Here is a 21,985-nt window from a genome sequence, read left to right as displayed (position 1 = left end):
AGACTCTGCCTCTTTAAAGATCTAAGTGGTGTATACAAGTCTTTGTTGTGTGATGCAGTGGTTACCATGGTAATTTATTTTTTTTTTAAGTTTCGTGAAGACGGTGCAGTCAAAAACATAAATAGCCTGAGCCCCTGGCAGGGTAAATTGTACAATGGCAGTCTAGAATAAATTTACATGGCTTTTTTTTTTTTCTGAAAGTATATATTAGAGACTAATAATTCTTTGTGAAGAAAAATACTTCACTTTTCTTAAGACTGCAATTATATTTGATTATAATTTTTAACTCTACCTGCTCCAGGATGATACTAAATTCTATAACCCTTCATGTGCCCATTATCTATGGTTCCTCAAAGACAGTGATCCAAGGTGGTGGATGTGGGATAGTTTCATGGAGGGCTACCTGGTTAAAAGGGTTTTAAGTTTTGCAGGAGCACCACCAGAGAGATTTATATCACACCATCAGAGAGATTTATATCTGCCAGAAAAATCAAAAATGTATCCTAGAAGAACTAATTGAGTTGCAGACTTGTAGAGAACTTATATATATATATATATAAATATATATAAATAAATAAAAATATAAATATGCTAGCCTGGAAGCCAGGAAATTCATTTATACCTTTTTTAGGAAAAGAAAGGCAACATTTTTAAAATTAAACTTTTTGTTTGCCAGAATTGTTTGGTAGCAATACTGTTGTAGAGCACCTGACCAAAACACAATATCTTTCCTCCAGCCTGGGTGAAACTTGCAATCAGGAGAGATTCCAAGAACAGGAGAGGATGAAATGCATCACCTGTGTGCTCCCTGCTCCTCCAGTCCTTGGCAGTTCACAGACATCCAGGGCCAGGCACAGTTTCAGCAGACTCAGTGGATTCATATTCCATGAGTTTGTCCTTCAAGTCCAGTGACCTTTTGCTTTCCACAGCATCCTGGGGCAAAAAATCAGAGTTAAGCTATCAGGATGAGTTGTACCAATAGCAGTCATCACTGTACTTTATAAATATAATGATGCTTTGATGCAAGGCTAAATGTCTAATTTTGCTAATGATTCTGTGCCCAGAAGTAATGTGTGATATATGGTTAAAGATAGTTTTAAAATGCTTGAGCAAGATGAACAGAGGGAGTTAGTAAAAGGGCATTTTTAGTCCTGTGGTATTTGGAGCTACTTCTCCAGGGTACCAGCTATGGCATCTCACCAGCTCACTTCTGGAAGAATTGGGAAAGATACCTCTCAACAAAACTGACAAGCTGGAACTGCTCTTTCTCCAGTGCTCCTGCTTTGTCATGGGCAGAGATTCCTACGTGGAATTTTGCAGTGAAAGAATATTGTGTCGTGTCCTGGTTTGCCTTCTACTGGGCAAACATATGGCTTCCCCACAATGACTTTAAACTCATTAGGAGGAATCTGGCAAAGCAACAAATGTTTGACTAGCCAACAAAAGTCATATTCCTGCAGGATTTTCTTATAATTATATCACTCTGAGTCCTTCACATACTTTTCACCCAGTACAAATTAGTGTAGCTCTGTTGATAAAAGGAAATGGTGCCAGTTAGAAATAAAATCTAACATTTCAAATTCACAATAGAGTATGTCTATTAAATAATTTGAAAGTAAGAGATCTTTTAATACTAAATAGCTGAATTTCTATGCAAGCCATGTGAAATACTGGAATACAGGAAATTTTTTTTTGTCTTCATAGAGTCTTTATGCCTCATGGGTATGAAAGAGAATTTTTTTAGGAAATGGGCCAGCAAAGGAAAACTAACTATCCCCTATTTTATGAGTAGAATAACGCATTCCTTCCAACTGTCCTTATTAATTTCTAAACAGCTATGATCCTAGGTTGTTCTGGTCATTCAAATTTATGATCAGAATAAAATTACTCTCAATAGAGAGAAAAAAATGCTTCTTCTCTAAAACTTTGTAACGAGTGATAAGCATTCACTGGACCATAATTACATCTTTCTATTTTTCCTATGCTGCTTCAGGTTTTAATTTTATTTTTTTTTTAATATCACCATTTTAATTAAGCTTTAATCTTCACAGCACTAAACTAAATTAAAAGGATCTTTATAGTGTTGCTTTGGTAACTAACAGAAGGGGTAAAATTACCTTATCTGTTTGTTCACCATGTTGCTGCTGTAAACATCCCAGTTACGGTCTTTAATTTGCTCATTTTCACTAGGAAAAAAAAAGAAAAAGACATGTGACACTGAAAACAGTTATCACTGCTGGAACAGCATGGATCCTCTAGCAGGATCTCACTATGATTGTCATGGACAAACATGGAGTTGAGAACTCTGCTCCAAGAGATTAAATACTAGCTAATTAGGCAAGACACAAAGCAGGCAGAGTCAAGTGAAAGCAGCAGTACCCATCACAGAAATTCCCACCTCCTTGCCCTTCTGTCTCATCCCCTTTATTTCCTTCAACAATCTGCAACACATTAAAAGTTAAACATAAACTTCTTATGATTTTCCCAGAGTTTCCTGCAGATAATTAGCGACAAATCTTCAGAACACACCTGCCATGTATCTGCCATGTCATTGTCCCATTTTATATCTCTGTAAAATACCAAACAACAAATTGAGTTGTCCAAGAGTATCAGCTAAACACAATTCTACATCACAGCACTCTAACAGAAACATGCTGAAGGCATGAAAGCACACTTGACCTTGAAAAGCCTATACAACATGAGTTGTGGAATAGGTAAGAGAAAGGGGAAGAAAATTGTTAGACCTTTCTTTTAAAGTTGAGATATCTCAGATCAAAACAAGAGCAAGTTCTTGTTACTATCTAACAGAAAGAAGAATACTTCTTAAAATTGCTTGAAAAAAACCCAACTTTTATATCATTTCAGAGTTCTGCATGTCTGTTTCTCTTTTTGAACCTTTCCCTGATTGATTGCTTCACCCTCAGTAAGGGCCTGATGCTCATTTCTATTCAAACAGCCCCACAGACACTGGCTATAGTGGCCTGAAAATGCAGTTTCACCCAAGCTTTGGGAACCTGCTGGACTGAGGGTGAGTGAGGAGCTCTGCCAAAACCCATGTGTGTATCAACATCACCCAAAGACACAACAGGACCTCTCACACCTGCACAGATGAGCCTTCCTGACCCCAGGAAATAAACCAGCACCGATGAAAAGGCTTTTTAATTACAAATCATTCCTCCAATACTCTTTTGCTATGAATTGTACTTCTCACCTCAGCAGGTTTTTAGGGAGACTTGATTATTTACAAAGCTGTGTCTGCCCCTGCATCCCTGGAAGTGCCCAAGATCAGGTTGGATGGGGCTTGGAGCACCCTGGGATAGTGGAAGGTGTCCCTGTCCATGGGTTGGAACAGAATGATCCCTAAGGTTCCTTCTAACCCAAGCCATTCCATGGTTCTATGAATATGGAAAACTCTTGTGCCTACACAGCTGATTCCCAGCAGCTTTGGTAGTACTACAGACAGATTGACTTCAGAGCTATTTTCCCCTTCAATTTGGCTGTCCATGTGCATTTTCCAGTGTTCTCAGAAAAGCACTTTGAGCCTCAAGTCCATCATCATCATTCGCAGCAAGGTCAAATGTTGAAAATTTAGTTGGTTTTGTTTTTTTAAAAAAGAAATTAATGTAGCAAAAAGGGTTTAACATGTGCAGCACTCTACAGCAAAGCTGTCCCACAGCTCTGATTGCATCTTGGTTTGTATTTTCCACTTATTTTCAGTTTTCAGCTAAATAAACACAAAACATGAAAGACACTGAAACTAAGACAGATAATAAAGTGCTGTCAAGCTGTGATAAAGTCAGTCTTCACCAAAGATCCATCTTCTCCCACTGAGAGATCCTAAATTTGAGGCTGAACGAAGAATGACAGAACAGGCAGCACTGAAAAACAAAAGTTTTCACTTGGTAAGATTTCTTTGTTTTCTGATTTTGATGGACAACAAATGGTTGAAAGTTACAACTAATTTAGAAACATGAGAAAAATGATGAAAAATAGAAGGTATCAAATAAAAAAACCTAAGAACTGTCAACAACTGAATATATAAGGGGGAAAAAAATGACATTTTATTTTGCATCACCTTTTCTATGTCCTGGAAAAACCTTTTTTTCAAGTCACGTGTGTTAAACATCTTTGGTCTTTCTTCAGTAATCCATAGAAAAACAGATTCTTAAAGTAAACTTAAATGTAGGTCTCATAGCAATTAAATAGGACTAATTATGAAATAGAAGTTCTATCATTTGATATTCACTGAGAGAACTTTTCCCCAGAGTATTTTATCCAACATATCCTCCTTAGAATCATGTAAACAGATGAGCTGTATTGATCTCACTAAGAACAGCCTGAACCTTTTTCTTATATAATGCCTCTTTCCCCCCAAGAATGTTTGAATGTAAGGAATATTTAAGTAGCACTTAAGCAAAATAAAATTGCTCTGTTCAACACACAAAATATTTCAAAAAACTACCTGTGTCTGTAATCATGCCACTGGCTGTTTGCTGATTGCTAGTTGTTGTCATCATTTTCATCACATAGGAAGAAATACCCCTGTAAGTATGCTGTGAACACTGTAAGGGTGATCTCAATGCATCAGGGTAAAGCAGCTGCCAGAAATCAGCCAGATCAGTGCTGAGAGTGCAGTCAAGCTTCTTGTGTACACTTAACAAATATAATTATGTAGAACCTAGGGGTGCTTCCATGTCTCCTTGCTACTGCTTCTATTGTATAAACAACAAATGAAGCCCTTCCTGAGCAGGGACTGGGCTACAGGCTGAGGGCAATATGTTAACTTACCAGGAATGTGCTTTCCACAGGGAATCTAAAGAGCATCTCATAGGTTTTAATACAATCCAAGAATTGTAAGAGCAACTGGGGCCACAGCTGGGTTCCACCTGTTTGCCTCCTTGGCAGATGTTCAGGGCTCTGGAACCCCTCAGTTAAACAGCAGCTGTACCTTAGTCAGGGAGCAGACAGCATTTATTGCAGGCTGCAGGAATTGCCTGCCCTGTCAGCCTGCTTGTTGGAGCAATCTGCCTCAGAGAACCACCTCGACACCCAGACCACTTCCCCAAAGCCTTCTCATCAGTGCAAATGCACATCCATTGGTCTCCAGCAGAGATTCCTCCATGGAGCCTGGCTCTCCCTGACTCAGGAGCAGAGAAACACATTTATCCATGCCAGCCATAGCCTGACATGCATTTACTCTCAAGCAGAGCTAAATTACAGGCTCTGTGCTCATTAGGAGTTACTCATCCCCACATGCAGCCCTCTCATCATCGGGTCCATTCAATGGATTGGATCAGGAATCAAATCTAGCTGAAAAACCACCAGAAGACAAATCCTCAGCATGCTGAATTTAGCAGGATCCTCTCCCCACACTGTTCACCATCTGAACAGAAGGGACAGCACAGGCTGAAAGCAGCTGAAAAGCCAAGCAACTAAATGTTTAAGTACTACCTCAGCTAAAGTAGCTCTCCAAATATTTCTTCTTCTAGCACACTCACAATAATTAGAGTTGCCCAGAAAAGCCAGAAAGCAGACATTGGCATAGGTCTTGTATGCAGAAGATTCTCTCTTCTGTAATATACACTAGTATTCTGCAAAATTTCCTTGGGATTTAAAAATAGAATTTTATAGAAAAAAAAAAAAAAGAGATTTCATGTTAATGTTTGACACCTAGTCTATACAGGGACACATTTTCTTTTTAGTGAATGCCACTTTTATATATATATATATATATATATATATATATATATATATTCCCCTAAACTTGCAAAACAGTATGCATTAAATACAATGAACACTATTTATTGCTTTATTCCTAATGTTAATCTTGTCTATCTGATTATTTCTTTTCCAACAATAACAGAAAATTACTTTGTCAATTATATTGCTTTTCCTATGCTGAAATATTATAGACTAAAAGGCAAATTCAAGAGAATCCTATTCCAAAGAGACTGCACACTGGTTTATAACAAGCACTTCTAGACCATGGCCAGTAAAAACATTCTCTAAAAGAAAGTAGGTGGTACTGTGGACATTTTTTGGCTATTTGAAACCTGTTCTGCTTTTGCTGCATATTCCTAATCACATCATTTGGCTTTTGTGAGCTTAGTCCCCATTTTCTTCTTCTTCTACCATTTCCTTTGTAACATATATTAGTTTATTTTTAGCTTTGGTAAAGTCCCTCAAGACCATGTTTTCACAATCTCTCTCCTTGCAGCTGCTGTATTGCTGGGGAGGCACTTTTAGAAACCCATCCATAACAGTTCAGTCTCAGACAATTGCTCCATGGGTGTGATACTTTGCTTAGAAAATTATAATGTGATTTTCTTAGGAAATAGATTTCTTCCTTGAGGTAATTGACAGGAACGTAAGATGGTCAAAGAGCTCTCCCTTATCTTTAAATAGGTTTCAGGCAGAATCACAGATTATTTTGTTGTTGCTGCAGTTATTGTTTTTGCAGTAAAGATGGAACCATCTGTTCCTCTGAAGAGGTGCCAAATCAGTTGAAAATAATTCATTCAGGTATTCAGTGAACCACAAGAGCCGATGGTTTAAGGATTCTGGAAGGTTTCACCAGGGAACACCAAATGCACTTTGCCCAGTTTGGATTAGATTTTATTTAAACAGTTGGGCTCTGTGTAGTTCAGGAAAGCAATAAGAGGACACAAGAGAGCTCTTCTCTTTCTGTCGATCTCCTTCCCATATCAAACCTGCTTTAATAAGTGCCAACAGCGAGATATCATGTGAACATGACCAGCTCACACTCTCCAAAGGGTAATTATAAATTACAGCCACAACTCTGGTGTAGTTGTGCATATCAGAAATCAGTGGAATGGCCAAGACATGTCTGGTTTAGAGCTGGTTTATGTCCCCAGTTTGTGCTCTTGTGGCACAGCTCTGCCCTGTTGGCCATGTCTGGTGTGAGTAGCAATAGCAAATACCTCCCTGCTGGGGACATAGGCACAGCAAGGGCAGGACATTTGCAGCATGAGCAAAGAAGGGGAGAAAGGACTCTCTAGAAACAATCTGTGATTCTGGACAAGATGATGACTTGCTTGACAAGTCTCTGATAACACAGACCAGCAGCAAAAGAAAGTAAAAATATTCCAAGGACCTCCTGAGCCCTTAACCATCCTTATTTGCAATGGTTTTCTGATGAAACAACTGGCAAGTTAATATTAGCTGGTGTCTGAGAGAGGATAATTTCTGAAGCATTTTCTACTATAGGTTTTTTAATGATGAAGAATTGTCTGCACAAATTTATAACTGAGTGGGTTAATTAAACATTACCCCTGGGCATCTGAACATTGAAGAATATGTCTCTATTCTGAAAGGAACACTTAATCCTCCTCAGCCTGATGCATTCCCTGTATTATTTACTAATAAAGTTTAGTTTATTTATTGCTTGAATTATTTATTATAAGCATTGTGTGAAAAAAAAAAAAAAGGCAGTAGCTTAATAAGGTTTAGTTTTCTCACTTTTCAAACTCATTGGGATGTTAAATTTTAAATTATGGAAACCTATGTTGGAGCCCTCCTTTTTCCTGTAAAATATTGGAAACAACTGAACACAAATATGACTGATATTAAGCATTGTTTAAAGAAATTATGAATAAAAGTAATATATTAAACCACTGTGTAACAACTTCCAAAGCTGTGACAATTGAACATTCATTACAATCTTGTTAAACAGCTATTCTATCAGTAGTTCTTGCATCACAGTGTAGGACCTTAATTAGGTGATGCTTCTTTCATCCTTTATTTATTAGGTTTTTGAGCCAAAATAATAATAAAAAAAGATTTGCAGCTCTAATAAAGTACCACCATTGCCATATTTCTTTCATATATTAGTAATTTGTTAGTTAATATGAACCTGCATTTTCTATATTTTGCTTATGATAGATGTGCCAAGCATAACAACAGAGAGCAAATCAAAATATTTACAACATACTATAATTTCCTTTGCAGCCTAATGTCATAATTAAGAAACAACTAAGTTTATGAATCAGCTTTGCACATTTGCAATGTGGATGTGTGGCTGACAGAAATGACAATCTTTTAAGGAGCTTTATCAGTCACAGTGTTGAAATACTGTACTCCCCAAAAAAAAACTTTCACATATTTTTGCAGTGCAACAAGGTTATTTTGAGGGTTCCTTTGTCTCATGACTTTTTAGAGGAAAATGACTTTTAGTCCTGGATAGGAAACAGATTTAAGTCTATACCAAACAACTAAATTCTCACTTCACACACTGATTCATCAGATACTGAAGCTAAAGCCTGTCCCTGATCGAGAACACACTGTTATTCTCTCTGCACTTTAAACAATTCCTTTTTAATTTTAAAAAAAAAAAAAAAAGAATCCTCAAGCTGTGTCTAGATATATTTTTACTTTATCTGGTTATCTCCAAATAGACAGATTTGGGTTTGTATTGTGTGAAATAATCCTGTCAGATACAGATTAGCAGGAAGGAGGCATCAGAGAGACAGGATGGATTCAATCGATCCCACTGTGCCTTGGGAGGCACTGCCAAGAGCCATGTGCTCCCCATGGAGAGCTGCTTTTGCAGTGATTTCCTGGGGGTTTTGCAGTGATTTCCTGGGGGTTTAGCAGTGTTTTCCTGGGGGTTTTGCAGTGTTTTCCTGGGGGTTTTGCAGTGTTTTCCTGGGGGTATTGCAGAGCTTTCCTTTCCCAACTATGGGACCTGCACGTCCTGTACTGCCCCTCACTCTGCTGAACACCCACCTCTTTTCCTTATGTTGCTGCTCTTCCTGTGGCAGGAGAGCTCCTGTTCAGCCACCTTCCCAGCAAAAGGGAAAAAAGAGAAATAAATGGTGTTTATCACGCTAATCTCAAAACAAGTCAAGATGCCCACGTGTGACAGCAAGGATGCTGCACACAGTGGGTAAGTGTCCTGCAGCTGTGAAATAAAGCAAGTTAAATAACCTGGCCAGCACAAGAGCTCAGTACATGGTGCAAAGTGCTGGTACTAATACAGAATTTGACACTATTTTAGGACTGGTGGCCTTAGAAAGAACTGGTTGGTTGGCAACAAATTTCTGCAACTTTTCAATATTCTTGTGTTGAGGAAGCTATCTGCAAAAAAAGATGTCATTTCCTGCCTGATATGGAAAGAATAAAGAAAAGATGAGCAATGTATATTTTCTGTATAAAGAGAGTCTGCCCTCAAATATGGAGCTTCTCTCTGGCCTAAAGTCAGAGGAAGAATGGCTGAGCACCACCATTACTGAGATTATGATCCCTGAGCAGCCCTACAAAAAGGACATACTTGGAGGTGTTTATATAACCAGCCCTTACTAAACATTATTCAAATAATTGTTTTGATGGCATGGGGCTTATTTGTAAACTGTCCAAACCTTCTGCACTGCAGCTATGACTGTGGGGTTATGGTGCTTTAACTTAAAATTCTGTAAGTCATTATGAGCCTCTTAATAGCAGATGGATTCCATTCTGAACCACATCAAATTCCAGTTAAATAAGGTTGTCAGTATAATAATTTTCTAGCTTGGATGTAGCATGCAGTTGGCCAGAATCAGTTAACAGGCATATAGTTTCAGTCTAAATACCTAAAACAGCAAATGTTTTAATCAGGCAGCTCTCATTAATAAAAAACAGTGATTCCTTCTAAGCTGTAGCATTTATCCTGCATTCCTGTACCCTGGAAGCACTGAATGCCTACATCTTTATGTGTATTAATTGGATTCTTCTATTCATACTAATGCAATGAAAATATGCACACACCAGGCACGAGAGCTTTTTAACTGAATGGATAATTGTGCCACAGGAAAGAAGTTCATCTTGTAATTTGTGACAATTGCACTTACACAAAACTCTGGCAGCTCTGGAGGAGCGATGAGACCAATCATATTTGATAAAAGAATTCTGGTTGTAGAGTGCAAGCAAATACTCAAAGCAGAAATCTAATCAGCCTTTCTTGGTCAGAGCATTCCCTTCACATGCCTTGGAAGGTCTTAAAACAAAGTCATGGAAAATCCATGCCCTTGGAGAAGGGGTTCACAGGAAACTTTTGAGCAAAGCAGAACGTCTACAGCAAACGTGCAGGCAGAGCCAGTGAGATCCTGTGCAGCGATACACGAAGCAGAACCATGGTACAGACCCCACATGGATTTCAGAGGATGCTGCACAGCCATATGCTGCTCAAATGTTGAGAAAAGGCGTTCATCCGCCCCCAGCACAGAAGGGAGCGGTGGTGGAGCAGCTTCTCCCACATATGCACCGAGGCAAGTGGGCACGAACGGAGGGAACAGTGCTGTACTTTCCAAAGAACACTCAGGTTGATTAAGCCTTGTTGGGAACGCAGGGATACAACAGACGGAGAAAATAATCCTATGTGCTTTAATTTCTTACTATTTCCTCTTTTTGCCAGAAGCTGAATCAGTGAAATAGCAAGATTTGCTTTTCTGTTTCTAGAACAAAACGCTGATGGCCAAAACATAGGAGTTTAGCATTTATGAAGTTCCTGTCTTGCATTCTAAAACACTTCCAAAGCCTTTTTTTTTGCTACCATTTATCTGTTTTGAGTCGGCCTCTATATTTCACAATTGCGATATAAAAATATTATTTAATTAACGTCCTTCGTTTGTATTCACAGTGACTCCCATTTGTATGCACACAATTCACTCAGTCTGTGGTCTATAGCTGGCAAATAACACCACTTAACAGCTGTTAAATAGGGTAATCACCTGTTGTTATCCACAGGTAGCTTTAATTCAAATGCTAATTGCTCTCAGTGCTCTACTTACAAACCTGCCCCAATGTCAGCTGCTGTCTGTGCCTCACCAGATGGATGGGAGCCTCGGATGGATCGAGCTGTCCCTCTGCAGGAAAAAGGTCTGAGTTATAAAAAACCTTGCTACCCTCCAGTGCCATGAACAAAAAGACAAAACAGACATAACAGAGTTAAACAATGCAGGTCTTTCAGAGAGCAAGAATTGCAGAAAAATGCAACGAGTAGGGAAGATGAAGAGAAGTGCAAACAGGACATTAAATATTGTATGAGCTGGTGCTTCAGCCTACTTATAACCACAAAGAGTTAACATTCATACTAAAATCAGTTTGATACAATTCAGAAACAGCTGTTGCAGATGTATTTCAGCCTTAATAGGAATAGGAAATGAGGGCTAAACTGCTTGAATGGGTCAGGTGTTGGTAAAAATCCCACTAGAAAAATAAAATTTCTAGCCTGATACAGGTAAATTCCTTTCTTTTTTACCCATAGATGTAATTGTTCACTACGAATATTTTATGATTTTTCTCCCTTTAGTAGAAATGCCTCAAAACTACACTGTACAACTACTTACTCCTCACAGCAAGAGGCTTCATATTATTTTTTTTCTAAAAGATCTGCAATTCACCCAAGCTCTCTGGAGGCACAGTTTCACGTTGTGCCTAATTTCATCAAACTGTGCATTGCTGCCAAAAGTGATGGTTTAATTCTGTCTCCTTTCCCCTCTTAACTCCACTGACGTCTTCCTTACCCTTTCCTCATATTAGATTTAGTCATTCCCTCTGTTCCTGGAATATGACTCACTGATCCAAAGGGAAAGTAATTTATTTGGAGGGGAGGTCTACATGTGAGAGCCCCAGGCAGTGGGGACTGAGGCTGCTGTGGAACAGTGCCCTGAGCTGTCCTGTGTTCCTTGCTGCTGTATGGTGGAGTTCCTGGCTTCACAGCTGCAGGTTTTATTTTAGCTCCCCCAGCTGTAAAAGGACCATTCATCCCCCAAGGCTATCAGATTTTCACACTGCCCTGTATGATTTTCCTGCCCTGCTCTCCAAAGGGCTGCTTTTTTATATAGGTGAACAAAGCCATCCATCAGTGGCCCAGGAGCAGAACCTCCTTGCTCAGTTTCTACCCTTTGATCTGCTCAACTCAGATAATTCTGCCAAGAACCCAACACAAACAGCCCTCAACTCTGGAGGATATCTGCCTGTCCACTGGGCAAAGTGATGGTCTCAGAAAATGACTGCTATAAATAGGAGAACAGCATCATCACAGGTGAAACCTGAGAAAGGAACCAAGTCCTATGAAAGTCACATATTACATAGATCTGCAGCAAATATTGGCACAAGTTTCAGTCTTGGTCTGAGCTCACTAAACTTGTTGGAGCTGTGGCCTTGAAGAAGGGAGCTGCTTGAAATTTCCAAACACAAACTTTAAATTAAAAAAAAAACATATATTAGATAGTTCCCCAATTCTTTGACATCCTGTGCTTATGATGAGCAGAGGGAGGGATGAAAACCTATTCAACCCAGGTTACTTTATCTCTTGGTGTCCTGCTTTAGGGATGTAATTCAAATGAACATCCTGTAGCAACCACCACTTATGTCTGAATGTTCATTTCAGCAAAGTCAATTAGTTCAGTCATCAAAAGGAAAGAACTGCTTGTTTGACGGTTATGACTCATTAACAAACATTTCATTTTGATGAACATTTTTTTATTTTGCATATTTTGCTTACATGAAGGGAGTAAAATAAAATATTTTTAAAAGGATGCAGAGTTTATACTTTGATAGACTTTTATAATCTCTCATTGAAAAGCTGTAGGTAGGCCTGCTTTGCCAAAAACTATATATATGATGAAAACTATATTTTGTCTGATTCTCTTTTGGATTGTGAATAGAAAAACAAAGCTACAAAATATAGTTGTAAAGTTGAGAATAAAGAAGTTTTATGTAAAATTCTATGTTTAGTATAAAGGTACATTTTAATATTTATTCAGTCCTGCATGAAAAAGGAAAATAAATCAAAAAAGCCAAGTAAAAATTTGAATGCTGCTCTTTCCCTGTTTAAGTAAGAATCAATCCACAATTTCAGTTACTTTCAATGAGAAATTGAAAACCAGTTGGTCAAGTTATTTCTTTCACTTAACACTGATTGTATAAAAAAATGAAATAATTCAAACAACTTAGAGGGGTTTTTTTGTCACTTCTCAGGGAAAAAAACCTCACATAAATTAATAATTAACCTAATTTTCTTTCATCCCAGAGATCACAGGTCAAGGTATCATTAAGCACATTTCATCCTGAAACAACAGAATTGCACAGTTTACTCTTTTGTCAGTTATTCCAAAAGATTAAAGATTGCTTGGCATAAGAATATGCAGCAGTGGGAAAACTTAACCCTCTGGGACTGAGCCACAGCTTTCTGTTGATTCCTGAAGTCATAACTCTTTTTATTATGAGTCACAAAAGGCCACTGCTATCTCTTGTACTACTGCTCAAATTAGGAGCCTTACTCATTTCCTTTTTCTCCCACAGTTTAAGTTCCATAGCTATTAAAAACACCCACTATAATTCATTCAGGACTGCAGCTCACCTGGAGAACCCAATCTATTTGAAAGTTTACTTGTGGTCATTTTAATTCCTGTAAGCTTTGTCATGTACAATAAATGACATAACAATTAAACTGAGATAATTTTGGAGACAACCAGACACATATTTTATTCCCCTAGAGGCATATAAAGAAAAGGCACCAAATTAACAAAGAGGAAAGACCACAAATTGCAGTTTCAAACCTGGCTTCTCTCAGATCCTCTCTTTCATGCTACTTTTGTTGGAATGACAAATTTTCACCCAGCAGGTTCAGTGTAATTCTGGAAACCTGTGGAATGTAGAGTGTGAAGCCACCACTAAACAGAGAGGAGGTACCTCCACATTACTTCAGGCAGGGCTGATGTGGCAAAGAGGTTGTGGACTCAGGTGTTGGGTCAAGCTGTTATTTCTTTTCTATTTATCTGTATTTTTGCAGAGTGAAGCTGAAAGGTGAATTAAATACATAAATAGGCAGGTTAAATTTTCGAGAGCTGTGTACTGATATTCCCTGACACCAATGGGGTGATGGAAAGTGTTTAGTACAAACCACTGTGAGAAGGAGCAAGACCTAAACCTCTGGATTTCCTGCTAACAGGTTAGAAAGTGTCTGCTTTGGAAGGTCACTCTTCCCCAACTCTCCTCATAGCTTTTGGAAAGAACACAGAGTTCATAAATCCTGGAGGTTTTTGGCAAGAGATAAACAATAGCCTAGCAATGGCTTTTCCTCATATAACAGTTCTTGAATAGAGGCAAACCTCTCTTCCTCAAGACGGTACCTAATTCCACAAGTAGCCTTTAATACTGACGTTGACAGGTCATGAGTCTCCTTTAACAATCAACAAAGAATTAAAACATCTCAGATCTCCACAAGGGACACAGGAATGTGCTCATACAGCCTTTCAGGAATCACACACCATTTCAGGATGGAGCTGTGTTGCCACAATTGATGAGGGACACAGGACAGCATGTGCAGCCAACAGCTGCCCCCACCCTGCTCACAGCCTGGCCTGGGGCTGCCACAAAACCCTTCCTGGACCAAGCAGTCTCAACGTGTCCCTGCAGCCCTGCTCAAGTGGCCACAGGTTTTTCAGCAGCAAGGCTGTTGCAGAGATAATCTCTCAGTGTTTAATTCAAGATAATTCAAGATATTCAGATAATTCAAGCTTTGGGCCACTCTCAGGGGTGTTCAGGCCCACGTTGTCTCTCCAAACTCTGTAAGCTATGATCTGAATCACAACCAGTTGCTAAATTTGGGTTCAATTGTTTCAGTCATTAAACCTTTGCAGCACTTTCCAAAGCCCAGAGTCACTAGTCTAAACACTCTTTGTAATCTTGCTTTTAAGTAAAACCTGAAAACAATCACACACCAAAGAGTGAATTATGTTTAGGGGCTGGAATAAAGTGGGGAGGAGTTTTTTTCTTTAAATGACAGATTTTAACCTCAATTATTAATCTTCAAACATGAACAAACACTTCTAGTCCCAGAATCAACTGAGAATTTATTACCTGTCAGAGTATTAAAAGGCATACCTAATATATTTTACTGAGAGCAATTGCTGGTAAGTGCTCATGCAGTAAGACATAAGCAGACGTGAGTCTGGGCATGTCTGTCAAACTTCCTGGAAAATGACATATAAAGAAAGCACATTTTAATCTACAGGCACAGGAAACTTGGGGTATAAAAATAAAAATCAGATTTTGAGAAGTTTGTTGTTTTTTTAAAAAAAATACAATAGGTTTTTTTCCTTTTTTCAAAATTATGTAACTTTTCCAAGTCAGATTTCCCCTGAATTTTACCTCTTTCAAAACTTTGCAGCTCCACAGACTGAGACAGCATGCTGAGTTACCTGGCAGCATGACTTCAGTTTTTTTAGTATTGTTTACAATTTTCTACACAGATTCTATGGTTCTTACCAAAAATATATATAGAAATTCCAACCCAGGAATTTAAAATGCAGAAAGATGGGATCAGTAGGGAATATTCCTTCCAGGATAAGACTGTTGGGGTCGAAGGAATCCTCTTTGTGCTGCAAAAGGGAAGGGGAAAAAAACCCAACAAAATTATGTGGACTTCACCTGTAAAAATGACTTACATAGGAAGAATTTTAATTCCAGAGCTGTGGTCAGGCAAATGAAGTCTTTCCCACCACGTGCCTCCTCTTCTTTGGCAGGGAAGCCCATCTCTGATGCCACCAGATGGTCAAAGTGTGTTAGGCTGCACTGACCATGGTGCAATATCTCATGTGAGATGAAATCAAGGCCAACATTTAACATTGCCCATTACCCCATCTCTGGTGTGCTCTCCTGTCCCTGTAACAGCCCGTGAATTTAGTACCTACAAGAATCCATGTAAAAAATCATCTTCTAGATGAAATAATTACTGTAAAAGGTTAGAAATTTAAAAATTTCTTTATGACGAATTGGAGTTTAGCACATTATTTCTCTACAACGTATTTCTTACATTTTAAGATTAGCTGAGGCATTTTCCCACTCAGCTACAAAAAATACCATTTTTAAAAGATATTTTGTTTTAATATATTAATTACCATAGCTGCTTATAAATTCTGGCATGAATTTAAAGTCTGATGCATAGTCATTATGATACTTCAGTTAATTTTGCCATGAATTAATGTGTGGTACTTCCTGATTCATCAATAGCAAAATTTCATTTACTTTAAGTAGCATTTCTTTCTATTCCTCAGGAAAAGTTCTGAACTTACTGAAGTTAAAATACTGATGAAAATTAAATTATCCTGTGAATAAAATCAATATTGCTTTTCTCTAAGGAGGAATAAGCTGCATATTTAACATTTATCACCTGATAAATATATAAGAGATAAATAAAGTGAAAGTCAAAAATGAGATAGTTTTTCCAGCAGTAGAGACTTGATTAAATAGGTCAAGAAGTCATGAAAAATAATTACTGCTTCTCTATTTGTCATAACCACTCTTAAATGGGAATTTGTTGCCTGCTTTCCTTCAGTTACAAAAAAATGAAACACAGATAATATTTGAATTTATTTTTTTTACATTGTCCAAAATTAAAGCACTGAACTAGAAGGCTGTTAAAGATTTTGAAATAAAATCAATGAGCTATAGGTTCTCTTGTACTTTTCTCACAAAAGATAATTCTCATAAAAACACATTGGAATAAAGCAGAAACTGTTTGGGTTAGAAGACAAGGAAAAAATATATCCCCAATATAAATACTGTTATAAGAATATGGTACATTTGTGTCAATGTCTGTCTTCATTAAACTCTTTGCTACAGATATAAATTGACAGAAAAATATGAAATGTCACATTCTTCCCTTTATAAAACAATCTGTTAACAGATTAAGATACTAACTTACTATAATAAACTCTTTTAATGATTCCTTTTCTTAGGTTCAACCTGGCTTCAGTGTGGGAAACACAAATCTCTTCTGCCTCAGCCCTGCTCATTAGAATTTAAGGGAAAGGGCTCAAATGAGTTTATTTTAAGTGAATGCATATTTGTGGAATAAGATTCCAAAGCCATATATCCCTCACACTTGGAGATGAAGGAAGTGTGATGAAGTACCTACCTGCACTTATCCATTTATATGCTTACAATTGTAATGTTCAGACACTTTAGGCTGCAGGCTTAAGTGGAACCAGGGCTCATGTCCTGTTACTCTTCAGTCTCCAGCAAAGCAACTTCAAATGCTTTGTTTGAAAATCTTCTGCACATAAAATATCTGTGAGGAATAGTGTAAATGAGGTTAATTTTTTTCAGTAAGAACATTTGAAATGAAAGCTGTTGTTTCAAAATGAAAATTCAAAGTAGACACACTAGCTTTAAATAGCAGGTTAGTTCCCACTGAAATTTTGTTCTGATATTACCAACAATTTTTTCCTATGTCTTTTTAATATTTAAAAACTTTTCTTTTGTGTTCGAGGAAATCTAATTTCAAGATGTCAGCAACTCCTACAGTGGAAGGATTTCTGTTTCTAAAGTTGAAGTCTTTCAATGTGCTCTGCAGTGAAACCAGCAGAATTCCAAGTTATATTTTACAGTCTTCCAAAAAGGCCAGGCTCTGTAATAAGAGAACAAAACACATGAATATGATGTGCACGTGCTCAGAGGTAACAGGACAGCATAAAACTGACTACAGTTCCATGGAACACCTTCCAAAACCTTATGGAGCAGACTTTAGGCTCAACTGCACAAAAGTTAGGGTTGGTTTTTTTTAACCAAAAATGGGCCTTAAATTTAGGTCAGAATATCCACATTCTAATTGAATTAAAGGCCACTTTATTCTCTATGTGGAGTCTTTCAAAACACTGAATGCTAACTGCCCCCACTCTCCAGAACCCAAATAGCTCCATTTTACCCTTCTCTAGGGGAGACTTAAAGACAGGCAAACAATAGTGCAAAGAACAGGTAATTACTGAATTTGATTGCACTTTGAGTTTAGTCCTCCTTAAATAAATTCTGCACTCAGCTGAAAAATGGCTCTCTAAAATGATCTTGCTGCACTAAAAATGACTAAACAGATATTTAGCTGGTGGAATTTTAAAAGAATTATGTCAGCTCACCCTTGTAAAGTCCCATCACTATCATGGAAGCCCCTGATAGAGTGCCCTCAGCAGTGCTTAACAAGAAAGCAGTCAGAAATCAACAACAGCACAAAAAAAAGGTGAGGTAATTTATGTAACAATACTGAGAAATGCCATATAATGGATGTAAGAGCTATCAGTCATCATTTATTAAATGCAACAAAAAAAACATTGGGTGTTGCTTTTTTTTCATATACAGGAATCATGCTGGAATAGAGGGAGCCATTTATACATGCTCAGAGTACAAAAGTTTAAGGTCACTAGCTTTTCCTTTGTAGTAATCTTCTGTTAAGTCGAAATGAGGATTTGTAATTGTAAGCTTGGATAAAGTCAACATTTACCATTAAGATTACAGAGAGCTACTGCTGTATTTTGGATTAGGCTGTCATGCAAGCTATGTCAGAGCGGGCTTTTTAAAACTATGATTATCACCTAGACTTATCTGCACTTATCACCCCTGCACAATTTAGATTTAAAAGCCAAATCACAAAAGCCAGGATGAAGGAGTCAAAAACAACCCCAAAAGGTTTCTGATGGCTAATCCTTTGTATTACTCTTGCTCAGATGCCTGGTATCACTTTATGCTTTTCCACATGTGAATGCAGTGAGGAAATTTAACTGAGTGCCATAGCTAGTGAGGATCTGCAGTACCCAGAGCACAGCCTGCCTGAATAGTGCAGTGAATAGTGCTCCTTTTGTGCCATCCCTTTGTGTGAGGAGTCAGCTCCCTCAGCCGGCGTGAAGAGCTCCAGAGAGCACAACCCATTTCATGCAGAGAGAGGCCGGCAGGTCAGGGGGTTAACATCTGCTATAAATACCACAGGACTTCTTGGCCTGAATTGCAGAATGAGATTGCTTGATGTTTCTACACTGCACGGGCTGTGTCACCCTCTCCTCACTGCATGACACAACTCAGAGCACAGGGTCAGGTATATAAAAGGAATAATGCACTCCGATTTTCTCACAGAAACACGCTGTGGAAGCCTGCACAGATGAGTAACAAGTATTCCAAACCACCAGAATCTTAAAGCACACCGAGTTCCAATTCTTATTCAGCTCTTCAGTCAGGTCTGAATCATACACTACAATAGAGATTTTATTAAGGTGTATATATATATATATAGAGAGAGAGAGAGAGAGAGAGAGAGAGAGAGAGAGAGAGGGAGAGAGAGAGATTTATAATCTAAAGCAACAGGCTGCAAAAAAGTGCACCAAAAGATCAATTTTTGATTTGGGTATTGAGGTCACAGCCTGCTCCTATTCCATTAAAGGATGTTTTTTTGCTGAGTTCTATGGAGCAAGGGGAGGACAAACACTTCCTGCTAAATGGATGTTCACCGGGCAGCCTTGGCAGCGCTTTGAACAGTCACTGGAGAGTGGCAGCTCGCTGAAAGGCTCTGACCTCCCCCACAAGCAGCTGTCTGCACAGCAACACTTGAAAGCTTTTTCATATGCTTTTCTCACATATTTGGTAAATGTGATATAGGAAGCCCACTTTAATGCTCCCTGTACCCGGGTTTTTATTCAGCATTCATCTAAACAGAAAAGGAGAGATGCTTATGAGAAATAGTTGAAGGCTGGTTTAAACTATTCTCATTAATCACTAGTTGCCTATCCATCAGCTTTGAAAATAAAAGAAAAAAGAAAGGTTAAAGTTGCAACACTGAAGTTGTAAGGAATAATAAATACAGCAGATAACCCCTGGTGTTCAAGGACTGGTTGGGTAGGGACACTGGAATGAGATTATCTATAAGGTCCCTTCCAATTCAAGCCTTTCTATGATTCTGTGATTCTATGACAATGATACTCCTGAAGAGAATATCAGAACCACACAAGATCATCTAGAGCAGTGTGAAAATAGACTGTGTAATATCAGTTAAGGTCAGACTCTCACCTTGATATATCATTTTAAATAAGCTCAGTTGCATGTTATAGCCTCAGAATTATGGTTATACAGAACTAGTGAAAAGCTGAAGAAGATTGGCATTGCTAAAGGAGAAGTTAAATTGCACCTAAGACTATTAATAACATATCACATATTCAGTGTCTACGTTATTTTAGTTATAAAAGCATCCTCCTCCACCTAAGGCATTAACTTTTTGTGATATAACACTATTTCTTTCCTGTGGGCATGGTGGATTTTTGAGAAGATTACGTCTAATGGATGAACACAAAGTGTAGCATGAGCATGACAGATGCCAACCCTGTGTGTCACCCACCCATTCTGTGATCTCTCACCACACCTGCACAGTACCTGCACTGTCCAAAATATGAGACCTCATTTTCAAAACATTTCAAGAGACTTGGATATGAGGAGAGACAACACAGTAAATTATATTGTTGTGTAGAATTAAATACAGCGGCCATTTTGAAAGAATCTACCAATTCCACAGAATGTCCCCAAAATACAGTGAGAGGATAAATCACAAACTGCAACAGCCTTTAAAAATGCAAATCTTTCTTTTTGTATAAGCCTATATAAACACATCCACTAATTTATACACCATAACATGAGAATTTCCCAAGTTCAAGAGATGTAAATTATTTGTATATGCACCATAACAGTGGGTGCTTCCTTAAGCCAGACTCTTTTGTGACATGCTAATCCACTAAATCATTTCATACATACCACAAAAGCAATTTCCTAATTATTCTAGGCAGCTTCTTAAATGTATGAGGTGTGAATGAATGTTAAATAAAGTCTAAGTCCTCGCTTTGGAGCCTCTGATATTAAATAGTATTAAATGTTTCATTCCACATGCTGAAGGAGCAGAAAGGAGGGCTTGTAGGAAGATAAGTATCTATCAAACTGATCTTTTAATTTTCCTAGGAATTCATTGTATTACTATTGTTAGCAGTAGAATTCTTAAAATTCTGAGACCTTATGCAGAGAGAAATAAATTGTGAACAAGCATGTTAGAACCAACAAATGAAATATGGTCTGGTTGAATATCTAAAATGAAGTTTCCCAACTCAGCCTTTCCCTCTTTAATAGTGTCATCCAGCTGATTTTCATCAGATCCCTATTTTCATCCACTTTTACAGAAACAGGCATTAGAACTCCACAGATAAAATGGACCACTTTCTGCAATTCATCAAAGAGATGGGCTCAACTTTTAATGTTAAGACCCTTGGGAGATTGCAGTGAAAAGTATTCCATCGTAATTTCTAACAAAAAAATTCTTTGAAGTACAGAGAGTAAATATTAAGGCAGCTCAGTGGATAGGGCTGCATTTTCATTCCTTCATATTTCCTAACATGAGTCCTTTCCAATATAATTTTCAGTTCAAATTGACTTGCAGAATCTACAAATGCTTTATGTTAGTTGTAAAAACACCTTTTTTTTTCCAATTCGAGTACATAATAACTGTTATTAGATTAGAGCAATGTCACAAACTTAATTTGATATTTTTAGAGGGAAGACAGAAAACTTTAAAAGGATCTTTGAAAAATGAAGGTTCTGCTTTAAACTGTAGAGTTTGATGTAGTATTTTAATAAAGACTAGTACTGTGGCAGCTAAGGGAAAAAAACCATTAAGGCATGACTCTGTTGGCATGCAGAACTTTTGTGTGAGAGTGAAAAAACCCAATGACAACAAATAAAAACAAGACAGAGCAAACATTTCAGTCTTTGGTTCTATTCTCTGCTGTAACAGGGCTGATCTGGGATGGAAAACTCATGTGATTCACACCCTGCTCTCCTCTTGACTCTCACAGTGCCTTTTCCCTCGATACCATGGCTGTCTTGGGATCTCACCTGCAAAACTGGGTGTGACAAAGAGCATCTATCTTATTTACTACTGTGCAACCAATAGAAATATGAAGCTGAGATTCCTGTGGACCACCACTATGATTTAGCCTAACTTTGCTTTCAGCTCACTTTTTACAGAATGTAATTACAGGAAAAAGAAAGAATGAAGATAAATATTGATTAAAAAAATCATAGGAGAACATTTTTGTCTAGGAAAGATCAAAGGAAAAGTAATAATATTTGAAGGTAATAAGAAAAGTTGCAGATATAAATTAGAAGAAAATATCAACTTTCTTCA

The 21,985-nt window shown here is 37.9% G+C and overlaps 1 long non-coding RNA gene across 12 annotated transcripts in view; it reads right to left on the bottom strand.

Moving 5' to 3' along the window:
* Window positions 1–15,685, bottom strand: part of LOC107209028 — a 57,645-nt gene extending 41,960 nt beyond the window's left edge. For 11 of the 12 annotated variants that reach the window (XR_004498720.1, XR_004498718.1, XR_004498711.1 and 8 more), the window contains exons 1-4: window positions 15,450–15,685; window positions 10,789–10,859; window positions 2,118–2,186; window positions 798–933 (exon numbers count right to left, since the gene is read on the bottom strand). This is a non-coding gene — a long non-coding RNA (uncharacterized LOC107209028). Of the gene's footprint in view, window positions 1–797; window positions 934–2,117; window positions 2,187–2,529; window positions 3,595–10,788; window positions 10,860–15,449 lie in introns of those variants that run through there. The other variant, XR_004498716.1, reaches the window with a different exon arrangement.
* Window positions 15,686–21,985: the final 6,300 nt, after the last annotated feature.

This window comes from Parus major, chromosome 9, assembly GCF_001522545.3.
Source record: "Parus major isolate Abel chromosome 9, Parus_major1.1, whole genome shotgun sequence".
Lineage (NCBI taxonomy): Eukaryota > Metazoa > Chordata > Aves > Passeriformes > Paridae > Parus > Parus major.
The sequence above is the reverse complement of the archived record's forward strand: the minus strand, read 5'-3'. Positions and strand labels throughout refer to the sequence as shown.